Raw genomic sequence first — 26,752 nt, 5'->3', positions numbered from 1 at the left:
TGGTACCTTTTCTCAGTAAAACATTCTCATCTTGGTTCCTCTGTGTCTGGCTGATGGCTGTGTCTCTGCCTTTTCTCTTCCCAGAATTCTCAGAGTCTGGTTGCCCGGCCTATACTTCCTGCCTAGCTACTGGCCAATCAGCATTTTATTAAATCAATACAGTGACAAATCTTTACAGTGTACAAGGGCATTATCCCACAGCAATTCCCTTTTTTTTTTCTTTTCAAAACAAGATCCTGAATCTAATCTCACTTGTTTAGCTTCTTTCCTGACCATTATTCATAACAACTTATAACCAACACACTAAACAAAGACAAATATCCATAATTTGTTTTTTTTTGTTTTTTTTTTTGTTTTTTTAGGAAAGTGGGCATAGTTTTCTAGGCTATTTTCTGTTGTTTTGGGGCACTGATAATCTTATGAGGACCCAAAGAAAATTTAAGATTATGGTCAAGTCCTGACTGGAATATTCTGTGAAGCTGGATTATCTCAACCAGAAGTCTTAGCAGTCTTAAAAGTGTCCTGGATGTAGAACTCAGAGAAAACTGCAACAGATAACATGAGCAATTTTTCTTTAAATTTTCATAAATGATATAAAAACTGAATATTTTTCCCTTAAAAGATTTATGTAAAGAGATTTCATTTAGGAAACTTTAACCCCCTCCCTTTTGCTTATCATGCTCCTGGGCTCATTGTGTTTGAAATAAAAAAAAGAAAGGAAACGGTTTTCTTGCAATCCTTACTGTGACTTTGAGTTTTCTCTCGTGCCAAGTACAAGTTCATACTGACGGCTTGCTGGCTATCAATAGAACTCCGCTCACCCACCTTATTTTAAAACTGAAGCATGTTAAGCCTCCTAAACCTCTCCTCAGAAGACATACCCTTCACCTCCCAAATTAGTCTGGTGTCTTTGCTGGATCCCTTCCAAGACTCAGACGTTCTTTTAAGCTCCATGTCCTACCACACACCACGAAGTGAGCCACAAGTAGGGACAGTTCCTCTGCCTTAAAGTTTTAGCCCTAACAAGTTTTCACCTCCACGTCTTCTGCTTCTTGCTAATAGCGTCCCTTGGAAAAATACAAACGTTGTCCCAGTTCTAATGGATAGAGATATGTTGCAGCAGTTTTTAATGTTTAACGTGTATATTTATTTACTTTCTTGCCATTTTCATTTTGACTATTTCATATGTGTGCGATACATTTTGGCCATTTTCTTTTGATTATTTTTTGTTTTGCTTTATTTTTTTTTTCTTGTTTTGAGACAAGGGCTCTCTATATAGTCCTGTGTGGCTGGAACTTGCTATGTACATCAGACTGGCTCAAACTCACAGAGATCCGGCTGTCTTTGCCTCTCAAGCATGGGGATTAAAGGCATGTGACACCTGGCCTAGTCCAATTTTTGGTCAATTTCATTTCCTTTTTTCCATTCCTGTTGAAATCCTTCTTTTTTACTTTCAAGTCGTGTGTGTGTGTGTGTGTGTGTGTGTGTGTGTGTACTCTAAGTTCAATTAGGGTTTCTTATATGAACTTAGGTTGAAGGTTATTTACTGGAGCATGGGCATCAATTATTACCAAAGAAATATTTGAACATTTTAAACAAATAATTTAAATAAGGACACCCTCTTTCCAACACCATTAACTGGCAATAGTCCTTCAGAGAGGGGTGTGGCCTCATGCGCCCCTCCTCTCTCCAGGGTGGAATGCTGACGGGCCCAGTCTTGTGCAGGTCTTAAATAGGTAACTGCAGCTGCTGTGAATCCCGGAATATGGCGGCTTTGCTCCATCCCGAAGACATGTTCTCTAGCTCTGCTCCCATCCTCTGCTTCTGACATGCACCCTGCTTCTCCTCCATGATGATCTCTGGGCCTTGGAGGGATAGAGTAGATTTATTTGCAATAAGAAGCCAAAAACACATAACACAGCAAAGTCTGTGATCTTCTATCTCCCAGTCTCTGTTCTGACCATTTCCTGCAGCCAAAGGAGAGTTTCATCCAGTTAGACCAGATCCAAAGCTGGTCCCCTGTAGAAGAAGAAAACGGCAACAACAAACACCTCAAGGTAATGCCTGTCACAAAATCTTCTCAGATCTTCCTGCTGGGAAGAGACTGGCTTCTCTGAAGACATCATATACATTCTTTCTATAGTAACCACACTCTAGTTATGTGTGTGCCTTCTTACTTATACCAGAGATCACAGCCTGGAAACTCGTGACCTAAATCCTTTATACAAATGTTGCAACAGACCCATGCACTGTTTTATATCAAAGCATGAGAACCACACAAAATATGATGTCTGTTTTTCCTTTGTGACAGTAGATTTTCTTGGTGACAATTGGTCCATTGGTTTCTCTTGATGACAGGAGGTCCATCAGTTTATCTTGGTGGCAATAGGCCCATCATGAAGCAATCAGCGGCAAGGCATGTCACTTTGCCCCTTTACTCATTCATATTCCTTTTCATGGGCTGCTGAGCCCAAGCAAGCATTGGAATTTGAAACACTTAGGCTAGACCATAAGACTCTCAGAGAAGGATAGGTTCTCATTGACTGTCCACATCGGTGAGCAATAATTTGTAGCTGAATAAAGTGTATGTGGAAATTTTAAATTAAGCAAATATCTAACTCTGTGTGTGTGTGTGCGCGCGCGCGCGCTAAGAGACAAGGCTTTGGCTTTGCTTTCTTTTGTGCTCCCATCACCAGCCTGGGGCTGTAAACGCAGCCGGCAGAGCAGAACCCCTTTCCACAGAGGATATCACCTGCGAGAGGTAAGCGCATGGAATAGTGTGGGCGTTAACTATCGCCCAGAGGAAGTGGGTGAGAGACTTGCTCTAGGGTCAGAGGGGCTTGGGTATAAATGTTGGCTTTCCATTTAGAGTTCTGTGAGTTGGGTAAATATTTAATCTCCTTGTTTCTTTGTCTTCTGTTGGCCTTTTTTCCCTCCTGAACTCTAGGTTGGGATAATAATACTAACTGCCCCACAGAGGTGTGGGAGGATGAAGGAGGCTAATGTTGGATGTCCTTGGTCCAGTGCCTGGGCATGGCTAATTATTCTACAGATGGGATGGGTTATTATTGGCAGCTCTATAATCCAGAATCATCTATGGTACTCTGCAAGGACATCTAATCTCTAAATTCACCGTGCTCTATTTCTACACCCTTCGTATTACCAGGCAGATTGCTATACTCTACTAAAAATGGCTGCTTCCTATGCAGAGTTGACTCCGTGAGTGATTGCTGAGCCTGTGTGGGTGTGACAGCAAAGATCAGCTTGTCACCGGGAGTCTCTGTGCACGCTGAACATGTAAAGGCCAGCCTTGGGCCTGCAGCTGCAGCTTCTATTTGTAGCCTGTGCCATGAGATTCTGGGACTCTGATTTATTTTCTGCCATGGGCCTTTGTTTGAAAGGACCCTAGTCCTGCTCAGCTGCCCAAAGCATCGCCTCTGTCTCACTCAGGGCATGCATTTTTGCCTCATTGGTTGGAGGTGGACTTCCTCAGGTATCTCCTAAAGGAAAATCATTGTCATCATCTAGACATCTACAGGGTTCAAGACAGCCTGCTAAGCATTTTCCTGGGTAACATCATTCCACCCTCATAAAAACACCATGAGGGGTTACTGCTTTTATATTCATCTTAAAAAGAGGAGACATGGAAACTGAGGCACAAAAAGTTGAATTATTCTCAAAGCTCCCCATTAAAGGTAAAGCCAGTATTTGAAAATGTTTTTCAGGATATATGGCTTTAGTTATTAAACTAAGCCCCTTGAACATGGCACGGAGTACATCAAGCTCACCCACGTGATCTTCATAGTGGCTGTATCACAGAACAAGAAGGATGCTGGGATATATTTGAGCTAAGTGAGGAAAACGGACTGATCAGTTAGCAAAGTCTGCCATTGATTTTCAAGCTGTGTTTATTAGTTCTGAGGGGGGAGCTGCACAAATAGAAGTCTTGCTGTCTTAATTTTCAAGGATGTATCAGCAGAATGTTTTCATTTAGGATCATAAGACAAAATCATAGGTATCATTTAAACTGCTTCCGAGGGTCAAAGAGATGGCCCAGCAGGTAAAAGCTCAGTTGTCAGAATCGCCATGAGGGGAGAGAGCCGACACTCCCAAGTTTTCCTTCTGATCTCCATGGCACAAACATGCTTGTGTGTGTGTGTACACACAACACTCACACACACATACACTCACACACCAGCACATGTACATTTATAGAAATTATAAAAGATAATTATTATAAATATTATTATAATATAAATTATAAAATTTATAATTATAAATATAAATTATATTGTCTGTGATATCTGACAAGCAAACTGAAAGAAAATTTCCAATCCTGGCATCCCATCATGCTCCAGGGCTTTCAGATGGAAGGAAGCTGTGTACGCCACATGGGCCAAGTCTATGTCTTTGATGGAAGAGAGAGACACCGATCTTATGAGATGAAGAAGCGCAAAATGCAAGCCAGCACTAAGTTGGAGTCAATCTGACGTTTGAGAACAGACAGAAAGTAAGTTCATGTGAGCTAAATAAACTTGCAAATTTCAAAGCCCAAACCACAGTGGCTCAAAGAAAGAGCTTGGGATGCCATGAGGGCCGGAGAAGAACTGTTAACCGATGTGTGGACCCTCAGGCTATGCGACATCTCTGATCTAGAATAACCCCCAACCGTCAGAACGTTTTATTGAGAAGCAGCGGTCTCCGTCAAGCATGCACGGAGTTCGTCATAGAGGCGTGTGCATTTTTAGAACTAAGTGTAGAAAGGTTTGAGAACAGCAAAGTCAATATGTTCATTTTTGTCATTGGCATTTGGTGGACAAGGGGTAGAGCATTTGGCCAGTGTGTGCAAAGTCGTGGTGCTACAAATCCCCAGTGCTAAAAATAGAAGAGAAATCGTCCACTCAGGACACTCCTGCAATTCTACTTTAAAATACCCTGCTTGGGGCTGGAGAGGAGGCTCCGTGGTTAAGGGTACAGGGTACTTGCTCTTCCAGAGGACCTGGGTTCAATTCTTAGAACCTACATGGTTCCTTATAACATCTGCAGCTCCAGTTCCAGGAGGCCCGGTGCCCTCTTCTCCAGACAGGTTCTAAGAGTGTACACAGTGCACATACATACGTGCAGGCCGAACAGTCACACGCACAAAGTAAAATAATCTTAAAAGTCAATAAGATAAAATGCCCGATCAAGAGATTTAGCCTTGCTATTTTGTGGCGAAATCCTTTTTGTGGGTCACGCTTGCCCAAATGAGCTTTGCACCCACGAGCTATGTAAGCACTCCAGAGTTTAGTTTATGGAGCTGATGTACATTTTGTTTGCGTTTATCACATCAACTCTACACGCTGAAGGAGATTTATTGGGGCACTTTCCATAAGTGACTAACATCGCGGTCAATATGACCCCTTACTGTCCCGTTGACTGTTCCTACCTATTACGTGAGTAGATGCGGAAAACGCTGATATTTTCTGAGAGAGAACGGAGCACACTTCTGCAGATTTAGAAACCCATTTCTCCTCCAGAGCTTCTCAGTTGAGGGGGCGGGAAAGGGGAGGGAAGAGGGATGGGGAGGGGTGGGAGGGAGGAGAGGGGAGAGGGAGAGAAACTGATCGAGAGAGGCCTGTCTCTAGGGGGAGATTCCTCATCCCAAAATAAACTCTTCCTGCTCAAGTTAGAGCCTCGGGCTTAAAGTCTCAGCGATCTGGAACCAGAACAATACAAACACGGGATAAGGTTGATGAGACAGGAGCATTTGTAGGTGATGTGGTCATCCCTGTTGCGGCAGGCTCAGTGACGTGCGCGAACGCCCAGGGGTGGGGGTGGGGCCCCTAGTCAGCTGCGAAGGAAGGGGCAGTACCATCTGCGGGCGGCGAGGAGATGGCAAGTCACACAGCTCCCAAGTCCTAACAGGACTATGAGACCCTGTCAATTACAGCGGTGTGTGGTGGGAGGTTCCTGCCGAATCTGCATCCCGTGGGCGTGGTGATTTGCCAAGATTGACTAACCCACTCCCAGGCTGGCTTTGGGAATTCAGATTCCCACGTCTGGAAATGAGCTCTACCAAACTCCACGTGCAAGACGGCAAAGTTTACAGGAAAGGGACATTCCCTGATGAAGCGCTGGGTCGAGTGTACAAGATGAGCCACAGAGCCTGGTGGCTTGCAGCCTTTCCGGTCAGCACTCAGGAGGCGGCAGGGAGAAGACATACAGAGCTGGAAAATAGGCCATTTAATAGGTCAAGACCAGTTTGGGATACATACGAAGACCCTGGCTGAAATATAAATAGACAAGTAAATAAACTAAGCAAGCAAATAGAAAATACGCCTTATGTTTAATAATGGGACTCTAACTACTGTATATTAGTTAACAGGTATTATTTATAAATTTCACATAATCAAATGGCAATATGCAAAAAAGATAAAAGCCAAAAAAAATGACAGAGAGGTCAGTTGAAGTGACGCACACCTGTAATCCCAGCACTCAGGGAGCAGAAGCAGGGGTAGCTGCCCAAATCCAAGACCAGCCAGGGCTACAGGGTGAGGAGACCCGTCTCAATACTCTCAAAATATAATTTTTTAAAAGTATAGTTATACATATCAATATGGAGCAGTATCTTTGACTCATGTTGAGAAAAAGATTTGCTGCTGAACAGTTGTATGAAATATTACATATTTCATGTTCCTGCCATATGCTATTTGTAACCAGGATAAAAAAAAGAAAGTACTAAACACTAATTTTTATAAGGTTTGCTTTTATTTATGTGTGTGTGTGTGTGTGTATGCATTTAGCTGTGGGGCCAGAAGAGGGTGTCAGAGCCCCGTGAGCTGGTGTGACAGGTGGTCCGTGAGCCATCCGAGGTGGAAAGCCAGGTGTGATGACGGTACATCTAGCTTGACGCAGACAAAGACGACATACACCTGTAAGGGCATTGGGGGATGTTGTGACAAAGGGGGCCTTAAGTTTGAGGAGTGCCCGGTCTGCACAATGAGTCCAAAGCTGGAACGGAGCCAGCATGGTGGCGCTTGCTTCTGATCCCAGCACTCAGGAGACAGAGACAAGTGGAACTCTATGGTCTGAGGTCAGCCTGGTCTGCACCGTGAGTTCCAAGACAACCTGGTCTACATGGGAGACCCTGTCTCAAAATAAATAAATAAATAAACAAACAAATACAAGCTAGTATGGGCAACATAGCGAGACCAGACCTCAAACAAAAGCAAATAGGATGAAATAGGTTTTAATTTAAAAAGGCGGCAAAGCAAAAATAAACAACACACGAGCAAAACAAAATATTTTTGCTTTATTTGGAGCTCCTAGGGCTCCTAGAAAGGCATCCTACACGAAAGATCCTTGAGGGAGATGGATAAGAGGCCATGAGACCATGTAGCACTAGGTCAGATGTCGAAAAGTGATAGAAAATTAAAAATTCTATTCAATAAAAAAAAAGAATCAAACAATCCCAAACTCCAATGCTCCTTCTTTTTTTTTTTTCCACACTGTCCTGGGCACCCACAGCTTGTGCACAGCTTCTCTCCAGATGCCGCCCGCTTTTTATTATTTTTAAAAGCACCGAGGGCTGCAGAGATGGCTCCTCGGTTAAGAGCACTGGCTGCTCTTCCAGAGGACCTGAGGCCCACAACCCTCTCTCTGTAGCGCCAGCTCTAAAGGATCCAACACCTGCTTCTGGTCTTCACGTGAACCAGGCATGCATATGGTGCACAGACATACTTGCAGACAAATTTTTTGATTAAAAAAATCATTATTGGGGCTGGAGAGATGGCTCAGAGGTTAAGAGCACTGGCTGCTCTTCCAGAGGACCTGAGTTCAATTCCCAGCAACCACAAGGTGGCTCACAACCATCTGTATTGAGATCTGGCGCCCTCCTCTGGTGTGCGGGCATACATGGAGACAGAATGTTGTATACATAATACATAAATAAATCTTTTAAAAAAATCATTATTGCCAGGCGCACACCTTTAATCCCAGCACTCAGGAGGCAGAAGCAGGTGGATTTCTGTGAGTTCGAGGTCCGCCTAGTCTCCAAGAGCTAGTTCCAGGACAGGCACTAAAGCTACAGAGAAACCCTGTCTCAAAAAACAAACAAACAAAATCATTTTTTATGTACATAAGTGTTTTAAATATACATAAAAGAATGATTTTTTTAATCAAAAGAAAGGAAGAAAGAAAAAAGTGAAGAAAGAGAAGGAAGGAAAGAAGGAAGAAAAGAAGAAAGAAAGGAAGCATTTGGTTCCCAAACACTTTGCCTTAACTTGTTGCACATTCAGTATTTTTTATTCTTTGAAAATTTCATACATGTATTCAGTGTAATTAAATCAGAATCACCCCCCACAAAATATTCACTTTTAAAGAAAATTCCTTTTTCATTTCCCACGCTGCATCTTGGTGTAATTTAAAACAAGACGCTTGAAGTTTTCCGTTCCCATCAGAACTCAGAACTCTTCCTCTTCGTGAGCCTCATTTAAATCTTGCTGCATGCTGTCACGAGGGGAAAGTTCGCACATCTTCCAAAATAGAGACCAAGGAGACTATCAGATTTCTTTAATGCCCAACTAGGCATCATAGTAACTTGGCTGATGGAGTTCATACACGCTGAATTCCACTAGCCAGGGTGCACGAATAAAAGGCTATGCAAAAAAATGTTTATAATTCTTGCAAAAGAAGTCGACGAATCACGAAAGTAGACTCTTCTGTGAAAGAAAGCCAAATGGGAAGGTTGTCTTGACCAGGCTAGAATCCGGGTACAGAGCAGTGTACGTCTGGGAGAGAGGACGGTGGAAAGCCCAGCTGATGGGCTTTACTTTGTAACTGTGGGAGACGCTAGTGGAACAGGAAGTGCAGAAGCAGAAAGGTTCTGCTACTTCGAGCGATGATGGAAAATTTGATTCAGCAGCTCCACTTGTTTGGGAAGGGAAACACGACGATGGGGTGACGAGGCCAGGTTGAGAGCCTGCGCACTTAGCTACGTGAAGCTCTACTGTATCGCTCTCGGGGTTATTTTAGGACAGTGACGAGAGCACTTGAACCCTGAACAAGGAACTTCTTTTTGCCTTATCCTGTTGCACATGGGAATAAAGTGGTTCAAGTGCTTAGACTCAGAGGCAACCGTAAAAAAACTCCAACCAAAATGTTAGGGAGCACGGCCTCTATCCACCCTCGCTGACTGCCTTTTTCCTCAAGAGCCACTCCAAGCCTAGAACAGCCTTCAGCCTCACTTCCCCTGGTCCCGGGGGAGCATTTGGAAGGATTGATGTCACACACAGAGTGGGTATCTGATTTAGTTGATGACATGGACAGTAAGCAAAACGTCCTCATAATTTCAGTTACACTGAGTTTTTCTGGCTGTCTGTGTGGTGCTGTTCTGGGCTCTTCTGGTGGAGCTGGATTTGAGGAGGGAGGTGGGGTTGGGTAGATCTCATTACCAAGGTACCAAGTACTACATGCCCAACGCCAGTTTTCCTTGCAGTAAGCAGTTCGAGTCTGTACTATGGCAAATACACAAGAAAGCATTTAAAATCATAAAAGCTGGGCAGTAGTGGCGTACACCTTTAATCCCAGTACAGGAGAGGCAGAGGCGGGTGGATCTCTGTGAGTTCGAGGCCAGCCTGGTCTACAGAGCTAGTTCCAGGACATCCAGGGCTACACAGAGAAACCCTGTCTCGAAAACCAAATAACAAATCATAAGTAAGGATGATTTTTTTTTAAAGATAAATAAATGAAAGGCATGGTGGGCTATACCAGAACGCTGTGAGCTTGGAGGCTAGCCTCATCTACTTTGTGTAAGTGACCCTACCAAAGAAGAAGAGGAACAGGGGAAGAAGGGGTGGGGGTTAGGCACATGAATGTTTGTTGTTGGGTCAGATTCCACAGCTAGCTGGACAATAAGATTCCTCCAAATTCCATGTCACTCAGTAGCCACTGTGGAAAATACCCCACGGCCCATTAGGACGTTGATTTGGAGCCCTACCTTGGGTTATCGCCAATGAGAGGAGTCTTTTCCTCCCCCCTACTTCCACAGCTTCAACTTGACTATGTTCCCAAGTGAATAAGTATCTTTCACATCAGCTGCAGACATCCAGAGGAGCTATAAATATAGGCTCGAACTGCCTCCCTCGAGAGTTTGAGTCTTGGCTTCAGATACTTGACGTGCTAACGGTAGCCGTGAATGGCTGGCCAATAGTCTGTGGTGCTCTATTTGCCAGTAATTTATTGCCATAGAATCTGAACCAGTAAGACAGTCTTCCCTAGCCCCTTTCCTTTCTCCTTTACTCCATTCGTGTTTCAGTTCCTTCACTGAGACTTAATATGAGAAGGAAGTCGGACTTCGTGGTGGTGGACGCCTTTAGTCCCAGCCCCCAGGAAGCAGAGGCAACTAGAGTTCTGTGAGTTCAAGGTCAGCCTGGTCTACAGAGCAAGTCCCAGGCCAGCCAGAGCTACGTAGTGAGATCCTGTCTCAAAGTCATAATAAATAGGAGGAGGAGGAGAGGAGGAGGAGGAGGAGGAGGAGGAGGAGGAGGAGGAGGAGGAGGAGGAGGAGGAGGAAGAAGAAGAAGAAGAAGAAGAAGAAGAAGAAGAAGAAGAAGAAGAAGAAGAAGAAGAAGAAGAAGAAGAAGCAGCAGCAGCAGCAGCAGCAGCAGCTGTTGTTCCAGGGCTACCATAGTAACGAGTGGTTTTTTTTTCTTCTGGTGCAACAATGTGTTAGAGTCATTATTTCACACATGGAAATGCAGGAATAACAGCTTCTGCACTGTGTGTGCTAGTGGGTTGTGGCGATTTGACTTCAGATTGCCTGTCTCCACCCATCCTGAAGGCTGGAGAAAATGCAAGCTCATTTGCGGACTGGGCCTCTGGCCTTACCTTCATCTCCCAGTAGTAACAACTTCATTTCAGCAAAGTCTGGTAACAGGCTTATTCCCGGCTTGAGTTTTCAACAATTCGCTGTCACACACACGACCCTCAACCTTTTTCTGTGTTACTTCGTCTTCTGTTCCCAGAGACACCGCTGAGCAGATTGCGTAAATCCCCCACAGTGGTGGCTTCCAGCAGTCGCACCAGCAGAGATGGCATTTTAAGTCACAGTGAGGTTTCTCTGTCATCCCTCCCTTCTCTCCACTCTAGCAAACCCACCTGCTGTCCCCACTTTACTTGGTGTCTCCTCTTACACTTGATCCGACACGTTTTTTCCTACCGTCGCCAAACATCCTTGTGATGAGGAAAAAAAGCGGAGGGGGGCGGGAGGAGCATGTGAGTACCAACAATTTTATTTTCCTCCCTTGTCTGCCAAAGGGCATTCTCCCTCCTCTTGAAGCCCTAAGGAGGGAGGTTTCTTGACTTAGGAAGAAAAGCTAGGTGACAGAGGAGGCTGGAAGTTAGGAGGAGCAAGCTTTGGGGGACTGGAGAGCAGAGAGCTCTCTGTCTGGACACACTGAAAGCCTTGCAGCTGTAGACGGCAGAGGAGGTGAGTTAAACAGGGTGGGGGGGGGGTCAGGAGTGAGGGTAGGGGCTTGGGGGTAGGGGTGAAGTCAATAATTGTTGCTGAGATAAGTGCTTTGGGATTCCCTTGGAAACCCTTTGCAAGAGTGTGGGAATTGGGGGGGGGGGGCTTGACTTTTGCTTTTTTAAATACAACTCCATGAAGAAATCAGTACGGAGGGATCCCACCCTCTTCTCTACATATTGGCATTGTATCCTTAGGCACAGATCAGGAAGACCTTAGGGGGGGATTCAGGGAAAACAAACAATGTTCCCTCATTGAAACAAGACTTGGAGTATAAAAGAAAGCCAATGTGGTTGGTGTCAAGCAGCGCTGTAATGGGGTGAGTGTTTGTGAACCCTCTCCTCAGGGCTCACCAACGGTGAGAGATCTCTCCTTCTCTGCTCTCTGCCAGGTGGAGACACAGCACCAGAAGATGGCTTGGTGTAAGCTCCTCAGCAGACATGAGACCTGCTTTTGCCTCGACCTCTGCCCTCCTAGCCTCCAGAAGAAGGAAAAACAGATCATGCCATCTCTCCAGTCTAAAATGTTTGTCTTACGAGTCCAAATCAAGTCAAACAAATGGGCCAACTTATTTTTAAGACTTTCAATTTGCTGTCAGGAGCCTTGATTTTGGGGTGCAAGTGGTAGCAGAACTGTGGGCTCAGTGAAGGCTCTGTCCGTCTAGTTGGCTGGCATGCAGCCCTAGGGAGACATATCTTCACTGGACTGAGGTAAACTGCCATAGCCTCCTTCAGCCAGAGAAACGCTGGCAGCTCTAGGCCAGACTCAAGAACACTGAGCGCAAGACAGTGGTCCATGGACGTGGCTGTAGTGTGGGGAGACAGGACTCTTACTGCCAGGCCGAAGGCCATGAGATACTCCAGCAGGTGCAGAGTTAGCTGCTGACTGAGGGGACGGGTCTCTAGCTACCAGAATGAATATGACTGTCTCTCTGGAAGCCCCTCAAGGTGCCTTTGCTGTTTATTTGGTTGGTTGGAACTCCATTGGCGTTCTCTCTATATATATAATGAGATTATCCCCAGCCCTGAGGAACTAGGGCATGGGGGAAAGGCTTCATCAGCCTTTGAGAAATATGTGAAAATCACTGAAGGAAGTTGAACGCTTGCATCAGCCTGTCACTCTCAGGCGTGTGTTTGAGAGAAGTTTCCCAACTATAAAACTGTTCTTCTGGCGAAGATATACAACAAAACGCTTCATCCAATTGATAAAAAAAAATGTAAAAAAAGAACATATTTTTTAAATATGTTGTATTAGTTACGGTTCTCTAGAGTAACAGAACTTATAGAATAAAGCTCTCTCTCTCTCTCTCTCTCTCTCTCTATATATATATATATATATATATATATATATATATATATATATATATAAAATCAAACAATGAATGTGGCTGGCTAATAACAGAAAGTCCAAGAACCAGTAGTTGCTCAGTTCACAAGGATGGATATCTCAGCTGATCTTCTGCATTTGTTGGAATCCTGAAGAAGTTGGCTCCGATTTCAGTGAAGGAATGGATTTGCCCCAAGAGACCAAGGACAAGCAGGCAAAGAGCAAACACTTCCTTCTTCCACGTCCTTATTTAAGCTTCCAGAAGAAGGCATGGCCTAGATTAGAGGTGGGTTTTCCCAGCTCAAATGATCTGCATCAAAAGTGGGTCTTCCTACCTCAAAGATTCGGATTAGAAGTGAATCTTCCTACTTCAGATTAAGTAGAAGTCTCTCACAGGTTTGCTCTCCATTTGGGAGTTCTAGGCATTGCCAGAGGTGCTCACGTTGAGACCCACAAGTAACTCTCAAATAGATTGTGCTCTGCTGGTTTTACTAATTCAGGAGTGTGCCTGTCCGTTTCGTCAACTTAGAAAGAGTGATTCCCATCAGAGGAATGGTTTCCCTTGGATTAGCCTGTGGGCACAATTTTCTTGATTCATGGTTGATGTGGAAGGGCTCAGACCACTATGGGTGAGTCCATCCCTGACCAGGTGGTCCTTTCCTGGTTGTCTAAGAAAGCAGGCTGAGTAAGCTGGGAAGAGCAAGTCAGTAAGTAGCACACCTTCACAGTTCCTGCCTTGGCTTCCTTTAATGACGGACTAACCTGTAAGTCAAACCAACCCTTTCTTTTGCAAACCACTTTTAGTCAGTGTTTTACCACAGCAAAAGAAAACAAATCAGAATAAAGAGAGAAACAAATTCCTGGGTAAGAGAATACTGTGTTTTTTATCTTAATGAAAACTCAAACTTTTTTTTTTGTGGGAGGGCTTTTTGAGACAGGGTTTCTCTGGTAATGGCCCTGGTTGTCTTGGCTCTGGCTTCAGAGCTGGCTTAGAACTCAGAGAGCCCAGTTCTACCTACCTCTGCCTGCTGATTGCTGGGATTAAAGGCATGCACCACCCAGCTGGTATTCAGACATTTCTTTTCCCCAAAGTTATAGTAACTGAAACTTGCAATGGCCATATGTTTTCATCATATTCTTGTAGGCACCAGACAGTAATAATCTTAATGCTTTTTGGAATTCCTCCCTCTGAATGGTGAGGAGGGCAGCATGGTGGTTGGACCCAGGTAGCTTTCTCGAAATGGGACATCATTTTGCCATGGATTTCCCTCGTTCCTGATGAGAATGAATATTGAATAACTTCTTAACATTTATTGTATTTATTAAACTTTGGGGGGATTTTTCTACCTGAAGAATGTACTTTATTTCTAAAATAGTTATTTAGAAAACTATACAAGTGATAATAATTTACAGGAGATGAAGTAATTTTTATAAATTTGTCAGTCTGGAAGTGCTTATTTCAGATGGAAAGGGGTGTACTGTGAGGTTGTTCTGTTCGTCATTTGATTTTGTCCTTGCTAAACCCCATCAGTCTACCTCCCTCCCCCCCCCCCCACACACACACCTACAATGAACTCCATTCTCTTCTCCTGCTGTGTTGCTCTTAGATTTGCTTTTCTCTTCCTTGGTAGCTAACTCTTCTGGCCCTCATCCTTGGTTACCAGTCAGTCCAATCTGAGCCTCCAGGCTACTACTGACTGTGGTAGTTTGCATGCAATTGACCACATAATCCCAAAGAGAGTGGCATTATTAGGAGGTATGGCCTGGTTGAAGTAGGTGTCGCCTTGTTGGAGAAAGTGTGTCACTGTGGGGGCGGGCTTTGGGATTTCTTTTGCTCAAGCTTCCCTTGGTATGGCACTGAGATCACTTCCTGTTGCCTATAAGATGTAGGACTCTCAGCTCCTTCTCCAGCACCATGTCTGTCTGTATACCACCATGTCCCACCATGATGATAATGAACTGAACCTCTGAACTGTAAGTTGCCACCTCAATTAATGTTTTCTGTTATAAGAGTTGCTGTGGTAGCCGAGCGGTGGTGGTCTACACCTTTAATCCCAGCACTCGGGAGGCAGAGGCAGATGGATCTCTGTGAGTTTGAGGCCAGCCTGGTCTACAAGAGCTAGTTCCAGGACAGGCTCCAAAGCTACAGAGAAACTTTGTCTCAAAAATAGCCAAAAAAAAAAAAAAGTGCTGTGGTCATGGTGTCTCTTCACAGCAATAGACCCTAACTGTGACAATGACCGTTCATCTAGGGACCTTCTCTTGCCCCTTGAGGGACAGGCCAGGGGGAAGGGAGTTGGGAGATGAGCAGCCTTACGTCACCCCATCTAAGGAGAAAAAAAGAAAATGTTCCTGCCTGCCCTCTGCCCCTTCTTCCCCCTTCCCTCTTTCTTTCTTTCTTTCTTTCTTTCTTTCTTTCTTTCTTTCTTTCTTTCTTTCTTTCTTATTTTGGTTATTGGTGATCTGTAGATGCTGGATAAACATATCAAGAAAAGACCAGGCTGTAAGAATGATGACATTCTGTATTCATTGCTTGTTTGCATAAGATATTTGGGTAATAGGAAAAACAGATCATCCATTTTGGTTTGTGGGGTCTTTTCTTCAAGGGAATAAGTTAAAGTGAGATATGAAGAAAGAGTAAGAGTCAGAAACAAAGAAAGAAAGAAAGAAAGAAAGAAAGAAAGAAAGAAAGAAAGAAAGGAAAGAAAGAAAGAAAAGAAAGACAGAGAGGAAGGAGGAAGGAAGGAAGGAAGGAAGGAAGGAAGGAAGGAAGGAAGGAAGGAAGAAAGGAAGGAAGGAAGGAAGGAAGGGGAAGGGAAGGAGGGAGGGAGGGAGGGAGGGAGGGAGGGAGGGAGGGAGGAAGGAAGGAAGGAAGGAAGGAAGGAAGGAAGGAAGGAAGGAAGGGGAAGGGAAGAAAGAAAGAAAGAAAGAAAGAAAGAAAGAAAGAAAGAAAGAAAGAAAGAAAGATAGATCACACTTGTTGCTGAGAATGGAGCACAGCGTTCCAGGGAGAGAGACAACGTTGTGAAGACCAGGAAAGACTTGCTACAACAGACAGAATGGCTGTGCGGGGAGTATCTCAGTATCTCTCTCTCTTATCCCTCGTGTGTGTGTGTGTGTGTGGTGTGGTGGAGATGGCAGCCCGATAGTCAGGCCTACGTGTCTTTCCCCCAATGTGTATTCACACATCTATTCGCCAAAGGTGATTATCTCATTCCTAGAAGAGACCTTAGCACTGGCGTCCTCTTCGCCCTAACATCCCTCTTAGAAATAAGTTGCAAGACTGAGAGCTGGATCGTCTGCCTGGGTAAAGATGAGCTAAGTTCCAGGTAGAAGCAATTCTTAGGAGGAAACGTAGGTAGTCTGTCCACATGTCTGGCATTTCACTGGCTATCTGGAAGTATAGTCATCTGTGCGGACACGAGATTACTTGTCGGGCCAGCCCGTGGATCCTTTGAGCTGTCCCCTAACACTGCCTCACTGGGCTCCAGGCCCCTGCGCACTCCTGGTTTTTCTTCCTATACAGATGTGTATGTTGCCTTTCCTAGAGGGAATGCGTAGTGAGTGCATGTCATGTGTATTTTAATAGATAAAGTTTGCCTGACAATCAGAGAATAAAACAGCCACACTGGTCAGCCTCACAGACCAGGCAGTGGTGACACACGCCTTTAATCCTAGTAGCCACACTAGTTTGCCCTAGAAACTGACGGTAGTGGGACACGCCTTTAATCCCAGTCCTAGAGAGGAATATAAAACGGGAGGAGACAGCTCTCAGACACAGCCTCATTCTGAGGATTCCTGGAGGCAGGATGGCCATTTCAGACTGAGGTCGAGGGAAGAGACAGTGGCTGGCTATTTTGCTTTCCTGACCTTCATGTTGAACCCCAATTTCTGTCTCTGGGTTTTTATTCATCGTGCTACAGGAATGTGAACACAGGGCACAGCCTCCAGACCAAAGAAACAATGCTACACAAATTTAACTTGGCAAACAGAGCACTAATTGAGGTTACTCAGGGAAGCACGGGTCAGAGGTTCCTCACAAGAACATGGGTGACAGGCAGCCGGGTCCCTGCAAACCCCGCCCCGGTGTGGGTGAGGATTCCTGATAGCTGCCACTCAAGCTCCTAGAACAGATCCATTACAGAAGTGTGCTACCTCCTCTCCGCCAGCGCTTGTTATAAAACCCTGGGAAGGCCGGTGAGTTGAGCAACGTTCCCGAGAGCTTCATGAGCCTCCTGCTGCCTGCAGGAGAAACTCAACAGACACACCAGAAGAAGCCTTTTCCTTCTCTGCCTGGCAGGCTCGTCTCTGACCACGGACTTTGACATGATGGAGCATTTCCACACACAGCATCTGTCCACGTCTGCCTAGTTTGCTCCTACTCGCTCTCCTCACCAAACACCACTCTCCCGGGGCAACCCTTCCAGTCTCCTTCACTGAGCCCCTCCTTTTTGGCATCCACAGGCGTTCACAGCCCCGTGCTAGACTCTCTGACAGCCCTTGTCATGGCCATGGATTAGTGGGTACCGTCTGTAAATTTCTCCCCAGAAACCCCGCACTCTGAGAACAAGACCTCTTCTCACCCGAGGTCAGCAGCAGAAACATCTTCATTTTCACAGAGTCCAGCAGGGCCGGGTCAGCCTCACCGGGCTGTATTCCTCAAATCCTCTGCCTTCACCATCTTGAAATTCCTAGTCATTTTGCAAAGGGGGCCCTGCATATTTTTCCACCTGCCCCACAAACAGTCTTGATAATTAGTCTCTATTTCTCTAGCACCGAGAAGGGCATAGCCAGCTCACGATTGACAATATGTCGTGGTTGAGACAATGATTAGGGAAGTTAACTGAGTGCCTGCTCGCTATGGTGGCTGGGCCTGACTCCGCAGCCCCCGTGTCCCACCTTGTTGACAGCAACACTCAGCTATCAGGGTCTGAATTTGACTCTCTCCGTCCAAGGACTTTCCTTCCCTACTCTTTCCTCCAAATTGTTTTCTCCTGGGACATCTCTGGGATAGGGTTGCATCTGGCAGCATTCTCTGGCATAAGCAGACCTCTGAGTCATAGAAGCAATCCCATCGGGAGGGCCGGGACAGCTGCAGCTGTCGGGCATCTGTCACTTTGAGGTGGCATGAAAAACATCTCCCGATTGGTTAATTCTCTTATGTCCCGCCCCCAGATTTGTAGGATTGACATTTCTGCAGAATACTTTTATGTACATATGAAAAAACAGTATCAGCTGCCGAAGGGAATGGGCCAGGCCCGCCTCAAATTCAGCTGGGATAATCCCTTACTTCAAAATTAATTTCATTTTGGTCTGAGCCGCCTCTGCTCACTGTTGACTTAGGGTAGTAACAAGAAAGGATTAGACCTGAAGTCAGGAACCTGAGGCAGGAATAGAGAATTGATTCGGAAGGGGTAAAAGGAATTTGTGAATTGGCTTGCCTTCCTGAAGCTCAGGAGCCTGTCTCCATGATTAAGCGGGCAGCAAATGGATTTGTAAAATCCTACCTTGAAGCAACCATCAAAGCAAAGAACTCAGAGTCGCCTTTGGTGTGCTGGCAGCTGGGCGCATATTTGGGTCTTAAAGCATGGCAGAGGTGAAGTCTGTGCCCGTGAACCACCTTCACGCTGGGAAGAGACTTAGGTTGGGTACTTTGGCCAAGTCTCAGTTGCATTCTAGATAAGGGACAAGGAACGGGAGGTGTCACAAAGTTGGGCTTTCTCTGAGCAAAACAAGATGAGCTGTTCTTTGACTAAAAAGCTGAGCTGGGCAGTGGCGGCGCACACCTTTAATCCCAGCACTTGGGAGGCAGAAGCAGGCTGATCTCTGAGGCTCGTTTACAGAGTTCCAGGACAGTCAGGACTACACAAAGAAACCCTATCTCAGGGGGAAAAAATACAAGACTGGCATGCAAAACAGGTTCCAGGCCAGCCTGGGCTACATAGTGAGACCTTGTCTCAAGGCAAACAAACAAACAAATAAAAAAATGTTCTTGTCTTTCTTGTTTTACACAGAGTTCACAGAGTCCTTGAGAGTCATGCCACGTACCAGTCAAACCTTTAAAGGATCCCATAAGCACCCAACATGTCATATCCATGATTATAATACCAAGAGGACAGACGGAGAAGCAGGTTGAGTAGTAGCAACGGGCAAAGGATCCGATTGAGGTGGCAAATGACATTGACAAAAATGGCCCTTGTAGTGATATTTCATTTGTATTTTAATAAATAAAGCTGGCCTGAAGATCAGAGAATAAAACAGGTACACTGGTCAGCCTCACAGACCAGGCAGTGGTGACACACACCTTTAATGCCAGTAGTCATGCTAGTTTGCTGGGGTTAAGGGCATGAGCCACGACCGCCCTGCCCTAGTCTGGTCTTGAATTTACAGCCCTCCGATGCCTGATTCCCATGTGCTAGGACGACAGGGACAGCTACGTGCCACTAGGTCCAGTGACAATCACAGACAGACTTTGAGTGGTTACTATACACAGAGACCGTTGTGGTTATTTTACTTATATTAGTTTATCCCGTGCAGTGACTTTCCGGAGGAGGTCACTATCTATGGTCACTGTCTTGACAGATGAGGGGAACTGGCCAGGATGACATAGGGTCACTCTACCTGGAGAAGGAACCACCACAGTTACCATGGAGACATTTTTTAATCCCAGTGGCCACACTAGTTTGCCATAGAAACCAGGCAGTGGTGGTGCACGCCTTTGATACCAGAACTAGAGAGGACTATAAGACGAGAGGAGACGGCTCTCAGACACAGTCTCATTCTGAGATTCCTGGAGGCAGGATCGCCATTTTGGACTGAGGTAGAGGCAAGAGCCAGTGGCTGGCTGCTTGGTGTTTCTGACCTTCAGATTGAACCCTAGTTTCTGTCTCTGGGTTTTTATTAATCATGCTACATCACTTATCAAGCCTACAACAATTTTTAGTGTCCCCCATGAGGACAGGCTCACATTGATTTCCTTTACATCGACAATTAAAAATTGTTGCGAGATAACAAATTTGAAGGACTCTTCCAGAAAATACAGTTTGAAAAACCTGGATGGAAATGAGGGGAAAGAATACCTTTATTCTTTTTATCCCCCTTTGAAACTGTGGCTTTGTTTCCTTGATAATTGTTAAGTTATGATACATTTAAAAAAAGAGAGAGAGAGAGACAGCTTAAAAAATGAGAGCGCAAAAGAAGATTGGTGAGCATTCGCCATGAGTCAAAATCATGAGTCACTTCCCATTTCTGCTAGGCTGGCTAGCCTTGAGCCCCTGGGATCACCTAGCTCCATTCCCTGGCACTGGGGTTAGAGATGCATGCACGCCTTTTGTGAAGGTGCTGGGGACGGAGACTCGAGTCCCTATACTTACATAAACACATTACTCACAGAACTGTGCATCCCAAACGGAATAATTTAATGAGTCAGTAATTACATGCATAAATGAAATAGAGCTCTGGGAATTTCCAAGATACATTTTTTAATATTTTTTAAGTTATCATTTTCTTTGATATGTTTAGGTATTTTGCCTGCATGTATGTATGTGTACCGTGTTCACGCCTGCTGCCTGCAGAGGCAAAGAGAGTATCAAATCCCTGGAGCTGGAGTTAGAGATAATTGTGACTCGGGTCCTCTGGAAGAGCAGCCAGTGAGCATTCTTAACCCTGAGCCGTCTCTCCAGCTTCCAAGATATGTATTTTAAGAGGACTCCCACAATGAGTTATAGCACTGTTTGTTCAAAAGCTGTTGCGCAAGTTCCCCGGGTAACAATTTATATAGCCTAGCTCCTGCGCCATCACATAGACCTTATGACGCTAACGTGGGCTTGTGGCTGTGAGCCGCTGTTGGAAGACAAATGCTCTTTTCTTACCCTAACGAAATATGATTTCAGTCTCTTCAGAGATCACCAAAAAAAAGCAAGCTGAGAAAATTAATAGCTGTGAACCTAATTTTATATCCTAATAAAAATATGATACTGCTTGTCTGGAAAACTCAAGAAGAATCTATTTGCAGACCTATTAGTGTAGAGGAGTTGGTCGGGTTACACAGAGGTTGCCCAGCTTTGAAAAGAGGAAGGCGCAAGCAAGCCCCAGCCCTCCCTGGTGAGCTGGAAGGGAGGTGGGAAAGCTGATGTGGGAAACGAACGCGCTGAGCTGTGCGCGCGTCGTGTGGAGAGCCCAGATTAGAAGCTAACTGGAGAGCTGCTCCGCTCGTAGTAAAGATGGCATTAAACGCCCAGTGATGATAGCAGCCGCTAACACTGAGCGCCAGCCCGACAGCGGGCGACGCTCTCCGTGCCCGATGAATCCCATCACGGCTCTGAAGGAGGTTGATCAGGTTTATAGTAGTGGAAATCCGAAACACAGAGAGGTGATGTAATTTCCCTCAGGGGTTCTGGTTGCAGGGATCACACCTGTACAGACCAGCACACTAACCCGTGATGATGGTGAACACTCCAACTGTGGCCAATTCCTGCGGACATGTGTTATATTTCAAACCAGATTTTAAAAAAGCATGGCGTAAAATAAACAAAGTATGTCATTGGTATTTCTGTATTCCTTACAGTGGTAGTGTAGATTTTTCCTCCAGGCTATTCCACTGCCAACACAGAACATGAACAGTCATGACAACGAAATAAACCATGTGGTGACAGCCAGGTCTGCCAGAATGACAGTGACATTGTTAACATTCTGTATTTGATGGAAGTGGGGGCTCATTATAGCCTCATCTGGAATCCCATCTATTACCCCTCCCTACTCCCCAGGTGCATATGGTCTTGATGGGGGCGGGAACTGCTGTATAAAGAACATGGCGGTTAACTGAAGGGGGGACCCCGAGATGCAGCTCCCATTGGGTCGTTGTGCAGAACAGAGTGTGATTCTTCCATGGTGGGGCTGTTCCCCAGTATCCTCACTCCTTTAAGTAAGCTGTGGCTCATGCCCCTGTAAGCCTAAAAACGTCATTGCTCCATTGACCGGAACTGAAAGAGACGCTGCCTAGGCAGAGAGGACCTCATTCACATTGCCCTGTGACAATCTGACCAGGCAGCCGGCTGTTTCTGTCATTTCTCACAGTTTTGGAAGTTGCTTGCTTGCACTTCCTGCTTACTCAGTTGGCATTATTTCTGTCTTGGGTCTCTGGGGGAGTTGAAGACTAGATAGCCATAGTTGTCCTTGTTTAACAGACTCAGAAAAGGGCTCACTAAAGAGGTGTAAAGTGTAAAAGGTTGGAGACATTATAAGAGAATTTGACAATGCAAATTAGAATAGGAAGTGAATTAGATACAACCCTTTGGACTCATCAAGATAGGAAAGATATGGAGCATTTTCTCTGAATTTGTCAAATGCAACTGAACAAGACAATGTTAATGTTCTTATTGCCTGTATATACGCCTGTAAATATTATATATAGTTATTGTACTTATTGTATATAGCTTTTCTTTTTCTTTTTTTTATTTATTTATTTATTTATTTATTTATTTATTATGTATACAATATTCTGTCTGTATGCCTGAAGAGGCCAGAAGAGGGCGCCAGACCTCTTTACAGATGGTTGTGAGCCACCATGTGGTTGCTGGGAATTGAACTCATGACCTTTGGAAGAGCAGGCAATGCTCTTAACCACTGAGCCATCTCTCCAGCCCTGTATATAGCTTTTCTTATATTAGTTATAGCCTTCTTTTTTATTTTAGACAAAAGAGGGGAAATGAAGTCAGGCGGTGGTGACACGTGCCTTTAATCCCAGCACTCAGGAGGCAGAGGCAGGTGGATCTCTATGAGTTCAAAGCCAGCCTGGTCTACAAAGTGAGTTCCAGGACTCTTACACAGAGAGACCCTGTCTTGAAAGAAAACATTTAAAAAAAGAGGGGAAATGTAGTGATGTTTCATTTGTGTTTTAATAAATAAAGCTTGCCTGAAGATCAGAGGGCAAAGCAGCCGCACTGGTCAGCCATATAGGCCAGGCAGTGGTGGCTCACACCTTTAGTCCCAGTAGCTGCGCTAGTTTGTCATAGAAACTGGGAGGTGGTGGTGCACGCCTTTAATCCCAGCCCTAGAGAGGAATATAAATCAGGAAGAGACAGCTCTCAGACAGTCTCAATCTGAAGATTCATAAAGGCAGGACCATCCATTTTTGATATTCAGATGGAACCCCAGTATCTGTCTCTTGGTTTTTATTGTTCATGCTACAACAATTCCATTATTTTTTTTTTAATCTGGTAAACTCAAAGGTATTATTAGAAGTTTTATGTGTCATAATGCTTCGTCTGGGCATATTTTTAAACCTTACAGGTCTTTTGTTCATATATTATGGCTTCTGATTTTGTTGATATGGGTCTTCTATGTGTGTGTCTCCACATCTGTTTGTGTTTCTTGTGCTTTTCCTTGGGTCCTTGTTTGTTTGTTTTATCCTATTCTGGTTTGTTTGTTTTTATTTTATCTTGTTTAATTTAATTAATTAATGTATTTCCTTGTTTATTTTAATGACTGTTTTCCAGAGAGAGACAGAGAGAGAGAGAGAGACAGAGAGAGAGAGAGTGTGTGTGTGTGTGTGTGTGTGTGGTATAGTGTTTGGATTTGGCTAGGTGGGGAGGATCTGGGAGGAGCTGGGGGGAGGGAAAACCATAATCAGAATCTAGTATATGAAGAAAACTCAATTTCAATTTTAAAACTAATTTTTTTTTTGTTTGAGGACTGGAGGGGTGGTCCAGCATCTCCTGCTGATTTGCAGAGAGGTTGACAACTGCCTCTAATCCCAGCTCCAGGGTGTCCAAGCCCCTCTCCCGGCACCGATGAGTGCAGCGCGCACCTGGTGCACAGACGCACCACGCAGGCAAACACCCACAACACGTGAAACTTTTTTAAAAAATTAAAGTCTGTTAGTACAAAACGGCTCTTCATTTGTGTTAGCCTTGTTTGTTTATTTAATTTGAGGCAGGATAATATGTACCAAGTTATTTAAAAGGCTCAAGAGTCACAGTACTTAAAAGTACTTAGCCGTCACCGAATTGCACAGCAAAGTGTGAAACATCCCTAAAACCCCAGCATGTTTTATCAGGTAGGGCTGCTGTGAATTCATTTTAGTTGCTGTTTATTACAAAATAGCAACCCACACTTTAAAACAACGACCAGAGATGAGGTAGTGTGAATTCTAATTGGTCTTAATAATAAAAAACAATAAAAACCCAGAGTCAGCTGTAGGGGTTAATTCTGAAAAAATCAGAAGCAAAGCAGCCAGCCACTAGTTCTTAACCTCCACTGAATCCTCAGACCAAAGAGGTGATCTGGATCCTACAAATCCTCAGACTGAAAGCCTGGAGCTCTTGCTTCCTCCGCCTCATAGTCCTCTCTCTGCCCAGCCACATCCCTTCCTGTCCCCACCTTCCTAGTTTAAAGGTGTGTGACTCCCAAATACTGGGATTAAAGGTGTGAGCTACCACCGCCTGGCTCTGTTTCTCTTTGAGACTGGATCAATCTAAAGTAGCTAATGATGGCCTTGAACTCACAGAGAGCTGGCTGCCTCCTGAGTGCGGGGATTAAAGGTGTGTGCCAGCACTGCTTGGTCTCTATGGCTCATTCCACACTCTGATCCTCAGACAAACTTTGTTACAGCGCAAACAAAATATCCCCCACACTCATCGAAACTGCTTAACCCTGCCCCCATGAAGGTTCTATTGCAATTCCTAGTTCAGGTGTGGAAACTGAGACCAGGGGTTTGTTGCTGGGATCTGAATGCAGGATCTAAATGCAGATCGTCAACTGCAGTGCTCAGAAACTGGCTCAAAATTCGAGGTCTGAATAAGAAGCTCCCACTGGGACCCCGTGCCCTTGAGTGCTGAGTGTCATGCCGTGACACTGACACGGGGTTGAGCTGCATTTTCTGACTTAGCTTTGTAGTGAGAAAGCTTCGTGCAAAAGCAATTGCTAAGCACACACAAGGCTTTGGTTTGAGTGCCAGCTCCAAACACACAGCACAAGTAATTGCTAATTCCTACCAGACAAGCACTGAGCCTTCATCCCTTACACAGATTCAAGGGTTCCCCTATCAAATGAGATCATAACAAAGATTGCTGCTAGCCTCCCAGCCAGCTCTCCAGCCCCTCTATCTTCTTGCTTTTGTTTTTGGCTTTTCAGGTCTTTTGTTGCTTGTTCGTTTATTTATCGAGACAGGGTTTCTCTGTGTAGCCCTGACTTTTCCTTACCAGGCTGGCCTTAAACCCAAGGACCTGCCTCTGCCTCCGAGGTGCTGGGATTTAAAGTGTGCGCCAGCACACCCAGCTGTCCCTCTATTTTCTTGTAAAATAAAAACAATATTCTTATACTGTGTGAGGGAGAGGTGAAAGAGGTGAACGGTAAGTGAGCAAGAAGTAAGAGGGTAAATGCAGGTTATGAAAGTGAAAGACTTTGGGGCACCTTAGCGTTACTGCACCCCCCCCCCTTCCTGGGAACCAGGGGACCCTGGTAACCAACCATAGCATTGATCAATTAGAGTTAGCTGATCAATTAGAGTTAGTTAAATGAACTAGTCAAAATAGCTGACAAATGATTTCTGGACTCTCCCTTTTGATTCTGTACTACCCCCTCCCCGATTTCGTGGGTTTTTTTTTTCTTTAAAAGAGCCTGTAATAGACAAAGCAGGGGTCCTTCTCCTCTCAAGGCTGAGGGACCTCTACCGCAGCAGCAGAATAAAAATTCCTCTTGCTATTGCATCAACCGTACTGAGAGTGTCTCTTGGGGCGACCTCCTCCTTGGTGGGGCTTTAGGGCCCAAAAAAGCAGTAGAAAGAATACTGCGATCAGGATTAACTGCCGTAGTCAGGGGACAGCCCTGAAAATACAGCCTTCGCGCTGATACAGGAAGAGGAGGAGCTGATACCGAAAGAGGAGGAGCCTCTTATCCAAAGGGCCTTGAAGATGGCATTCTAGACCAAGGGGGTAGCGCGTGCAAAAGCTCCACCTAGGAAGCAGCTTGGCTGGCTCTAGGAAATTGCAGGTGACCTGAGCTGATGTTGGAGACTTAGGAAGAGACCGTGCCACACAAGGGACACCTGGCCAAGGCGGAACATCCTCATCCATTCTAAACAGGGAGTTATAACACAACATGAACAAAAACGGCTCACCCTCTGCATTGTCTTTCACGGTTCCACAGGATCACTCTGATGTGTGGTGGCTTAAGAGGCGAGAGTAGAAGCAGGAGAACCCTGGGTTTGTGCCCATGTCCTGAGGTTCAGCACAACGGAGATGGCGTCAGGAGATGCTGTGGCTGAATGTGTCTGAGATGGCGCGTCTCAGGAGGATTCTGGGCGGCACACGAAGAGATAGGCTGCGCAGCGATAGCATTAATAAACATCTCCATCTACAGGAGGAAGTGAACTACAGGACACGGCAACGGCGCTTGAGATATTTTGGCCGTGTTATGAGAATTGAGTGACGGCAGATATACGAAGACAGCACTGCTTGGAGGAGGCACGGGATAAGGGAAGAGAAAGGGGCCAAAAAACGCTGGATAGACGGCTAAAAGAAGACTGTGGAACCTTAGGTGTGACAATAACACAAGCATCTAGGACCGCCCAGGATAGGAACAACTGGGAGGACCGCCATAATTGGGCCGCCCACGCATGCTTAAGCATTGCCGGGGCAGAAAGGATGTTGAGATGCTGTGTGTTCAGTACCCAGTTTCCAGGCAGTGATGTTCTCACTGAATGAATGAAATGGACAGATCTTTCTAGATAAGTGGTTCTCAACCTTCCCAACGCTGCAACCCTTTAATACAGTCCCTCATGCTGAGGGGACCCCCAGCCTAAGTTATTTTCGTTGCTACTTCATAACTGCAATTTGGGTACTATTACGAATTGTAATATAAATGTTTGTGTTTTCTGGTGATCTCAGGTGACCCCCAGGAAAGGGTCGTTCAACCCTC

At 45.1% G+C, this 26,752-nt stretch overlaps 1 long non-coding RNA gene across 2 annotated transcripts; it reads left to right on the top strand.

Moving 5' to 3' along the window:
• The first annotated feature begins 11,228 nt into the window (after positions 1–11,228).
• Positions 11,229–26,055, top strand: LOC142838698 (uncharacterized). 2 transcript variants are annotated; one of them, XR_012908616.1, is made up of 3 exons: positions 11,284–11,470; positions 11,901–13,121; positions 25,982–26,055. It is a non-coding gene; the product is annotated as an uncharacterized LOC142838698 (long non-coding RNA). The 2 variants fall into 2 exon arrangements; XR_012908615.1 differs by lacking the exon at positions 25,982–26,055 and having other exon boundaries at positions 11,229–11,470; positions 11,901–12,868.
• The last annotated feature ends 697 nt before the right edge of the window (positions 26,056–26,752 follow it).

Source organism: Microtus pennsylvanicus, chromosome 20, assembly GCF_037038515.1.
Source record: "Microtus pennsylvanicus isolate mMicPen1 chromosome 20, mMicPen1.hap1, whole genome shotgun sequence".
NCBI classification, from domain to species: Eukaryota; Metazoa; Chordata; class Mammalia; order Rodentia; family Cricetidae; genus Microtus; species Microtus pennsylvanicus.
The sequence above is the reverse complement of the archived record's forward strand: the minus strand, read 5'-3'. Positions and strand labels throughout refer to the sequence as shown.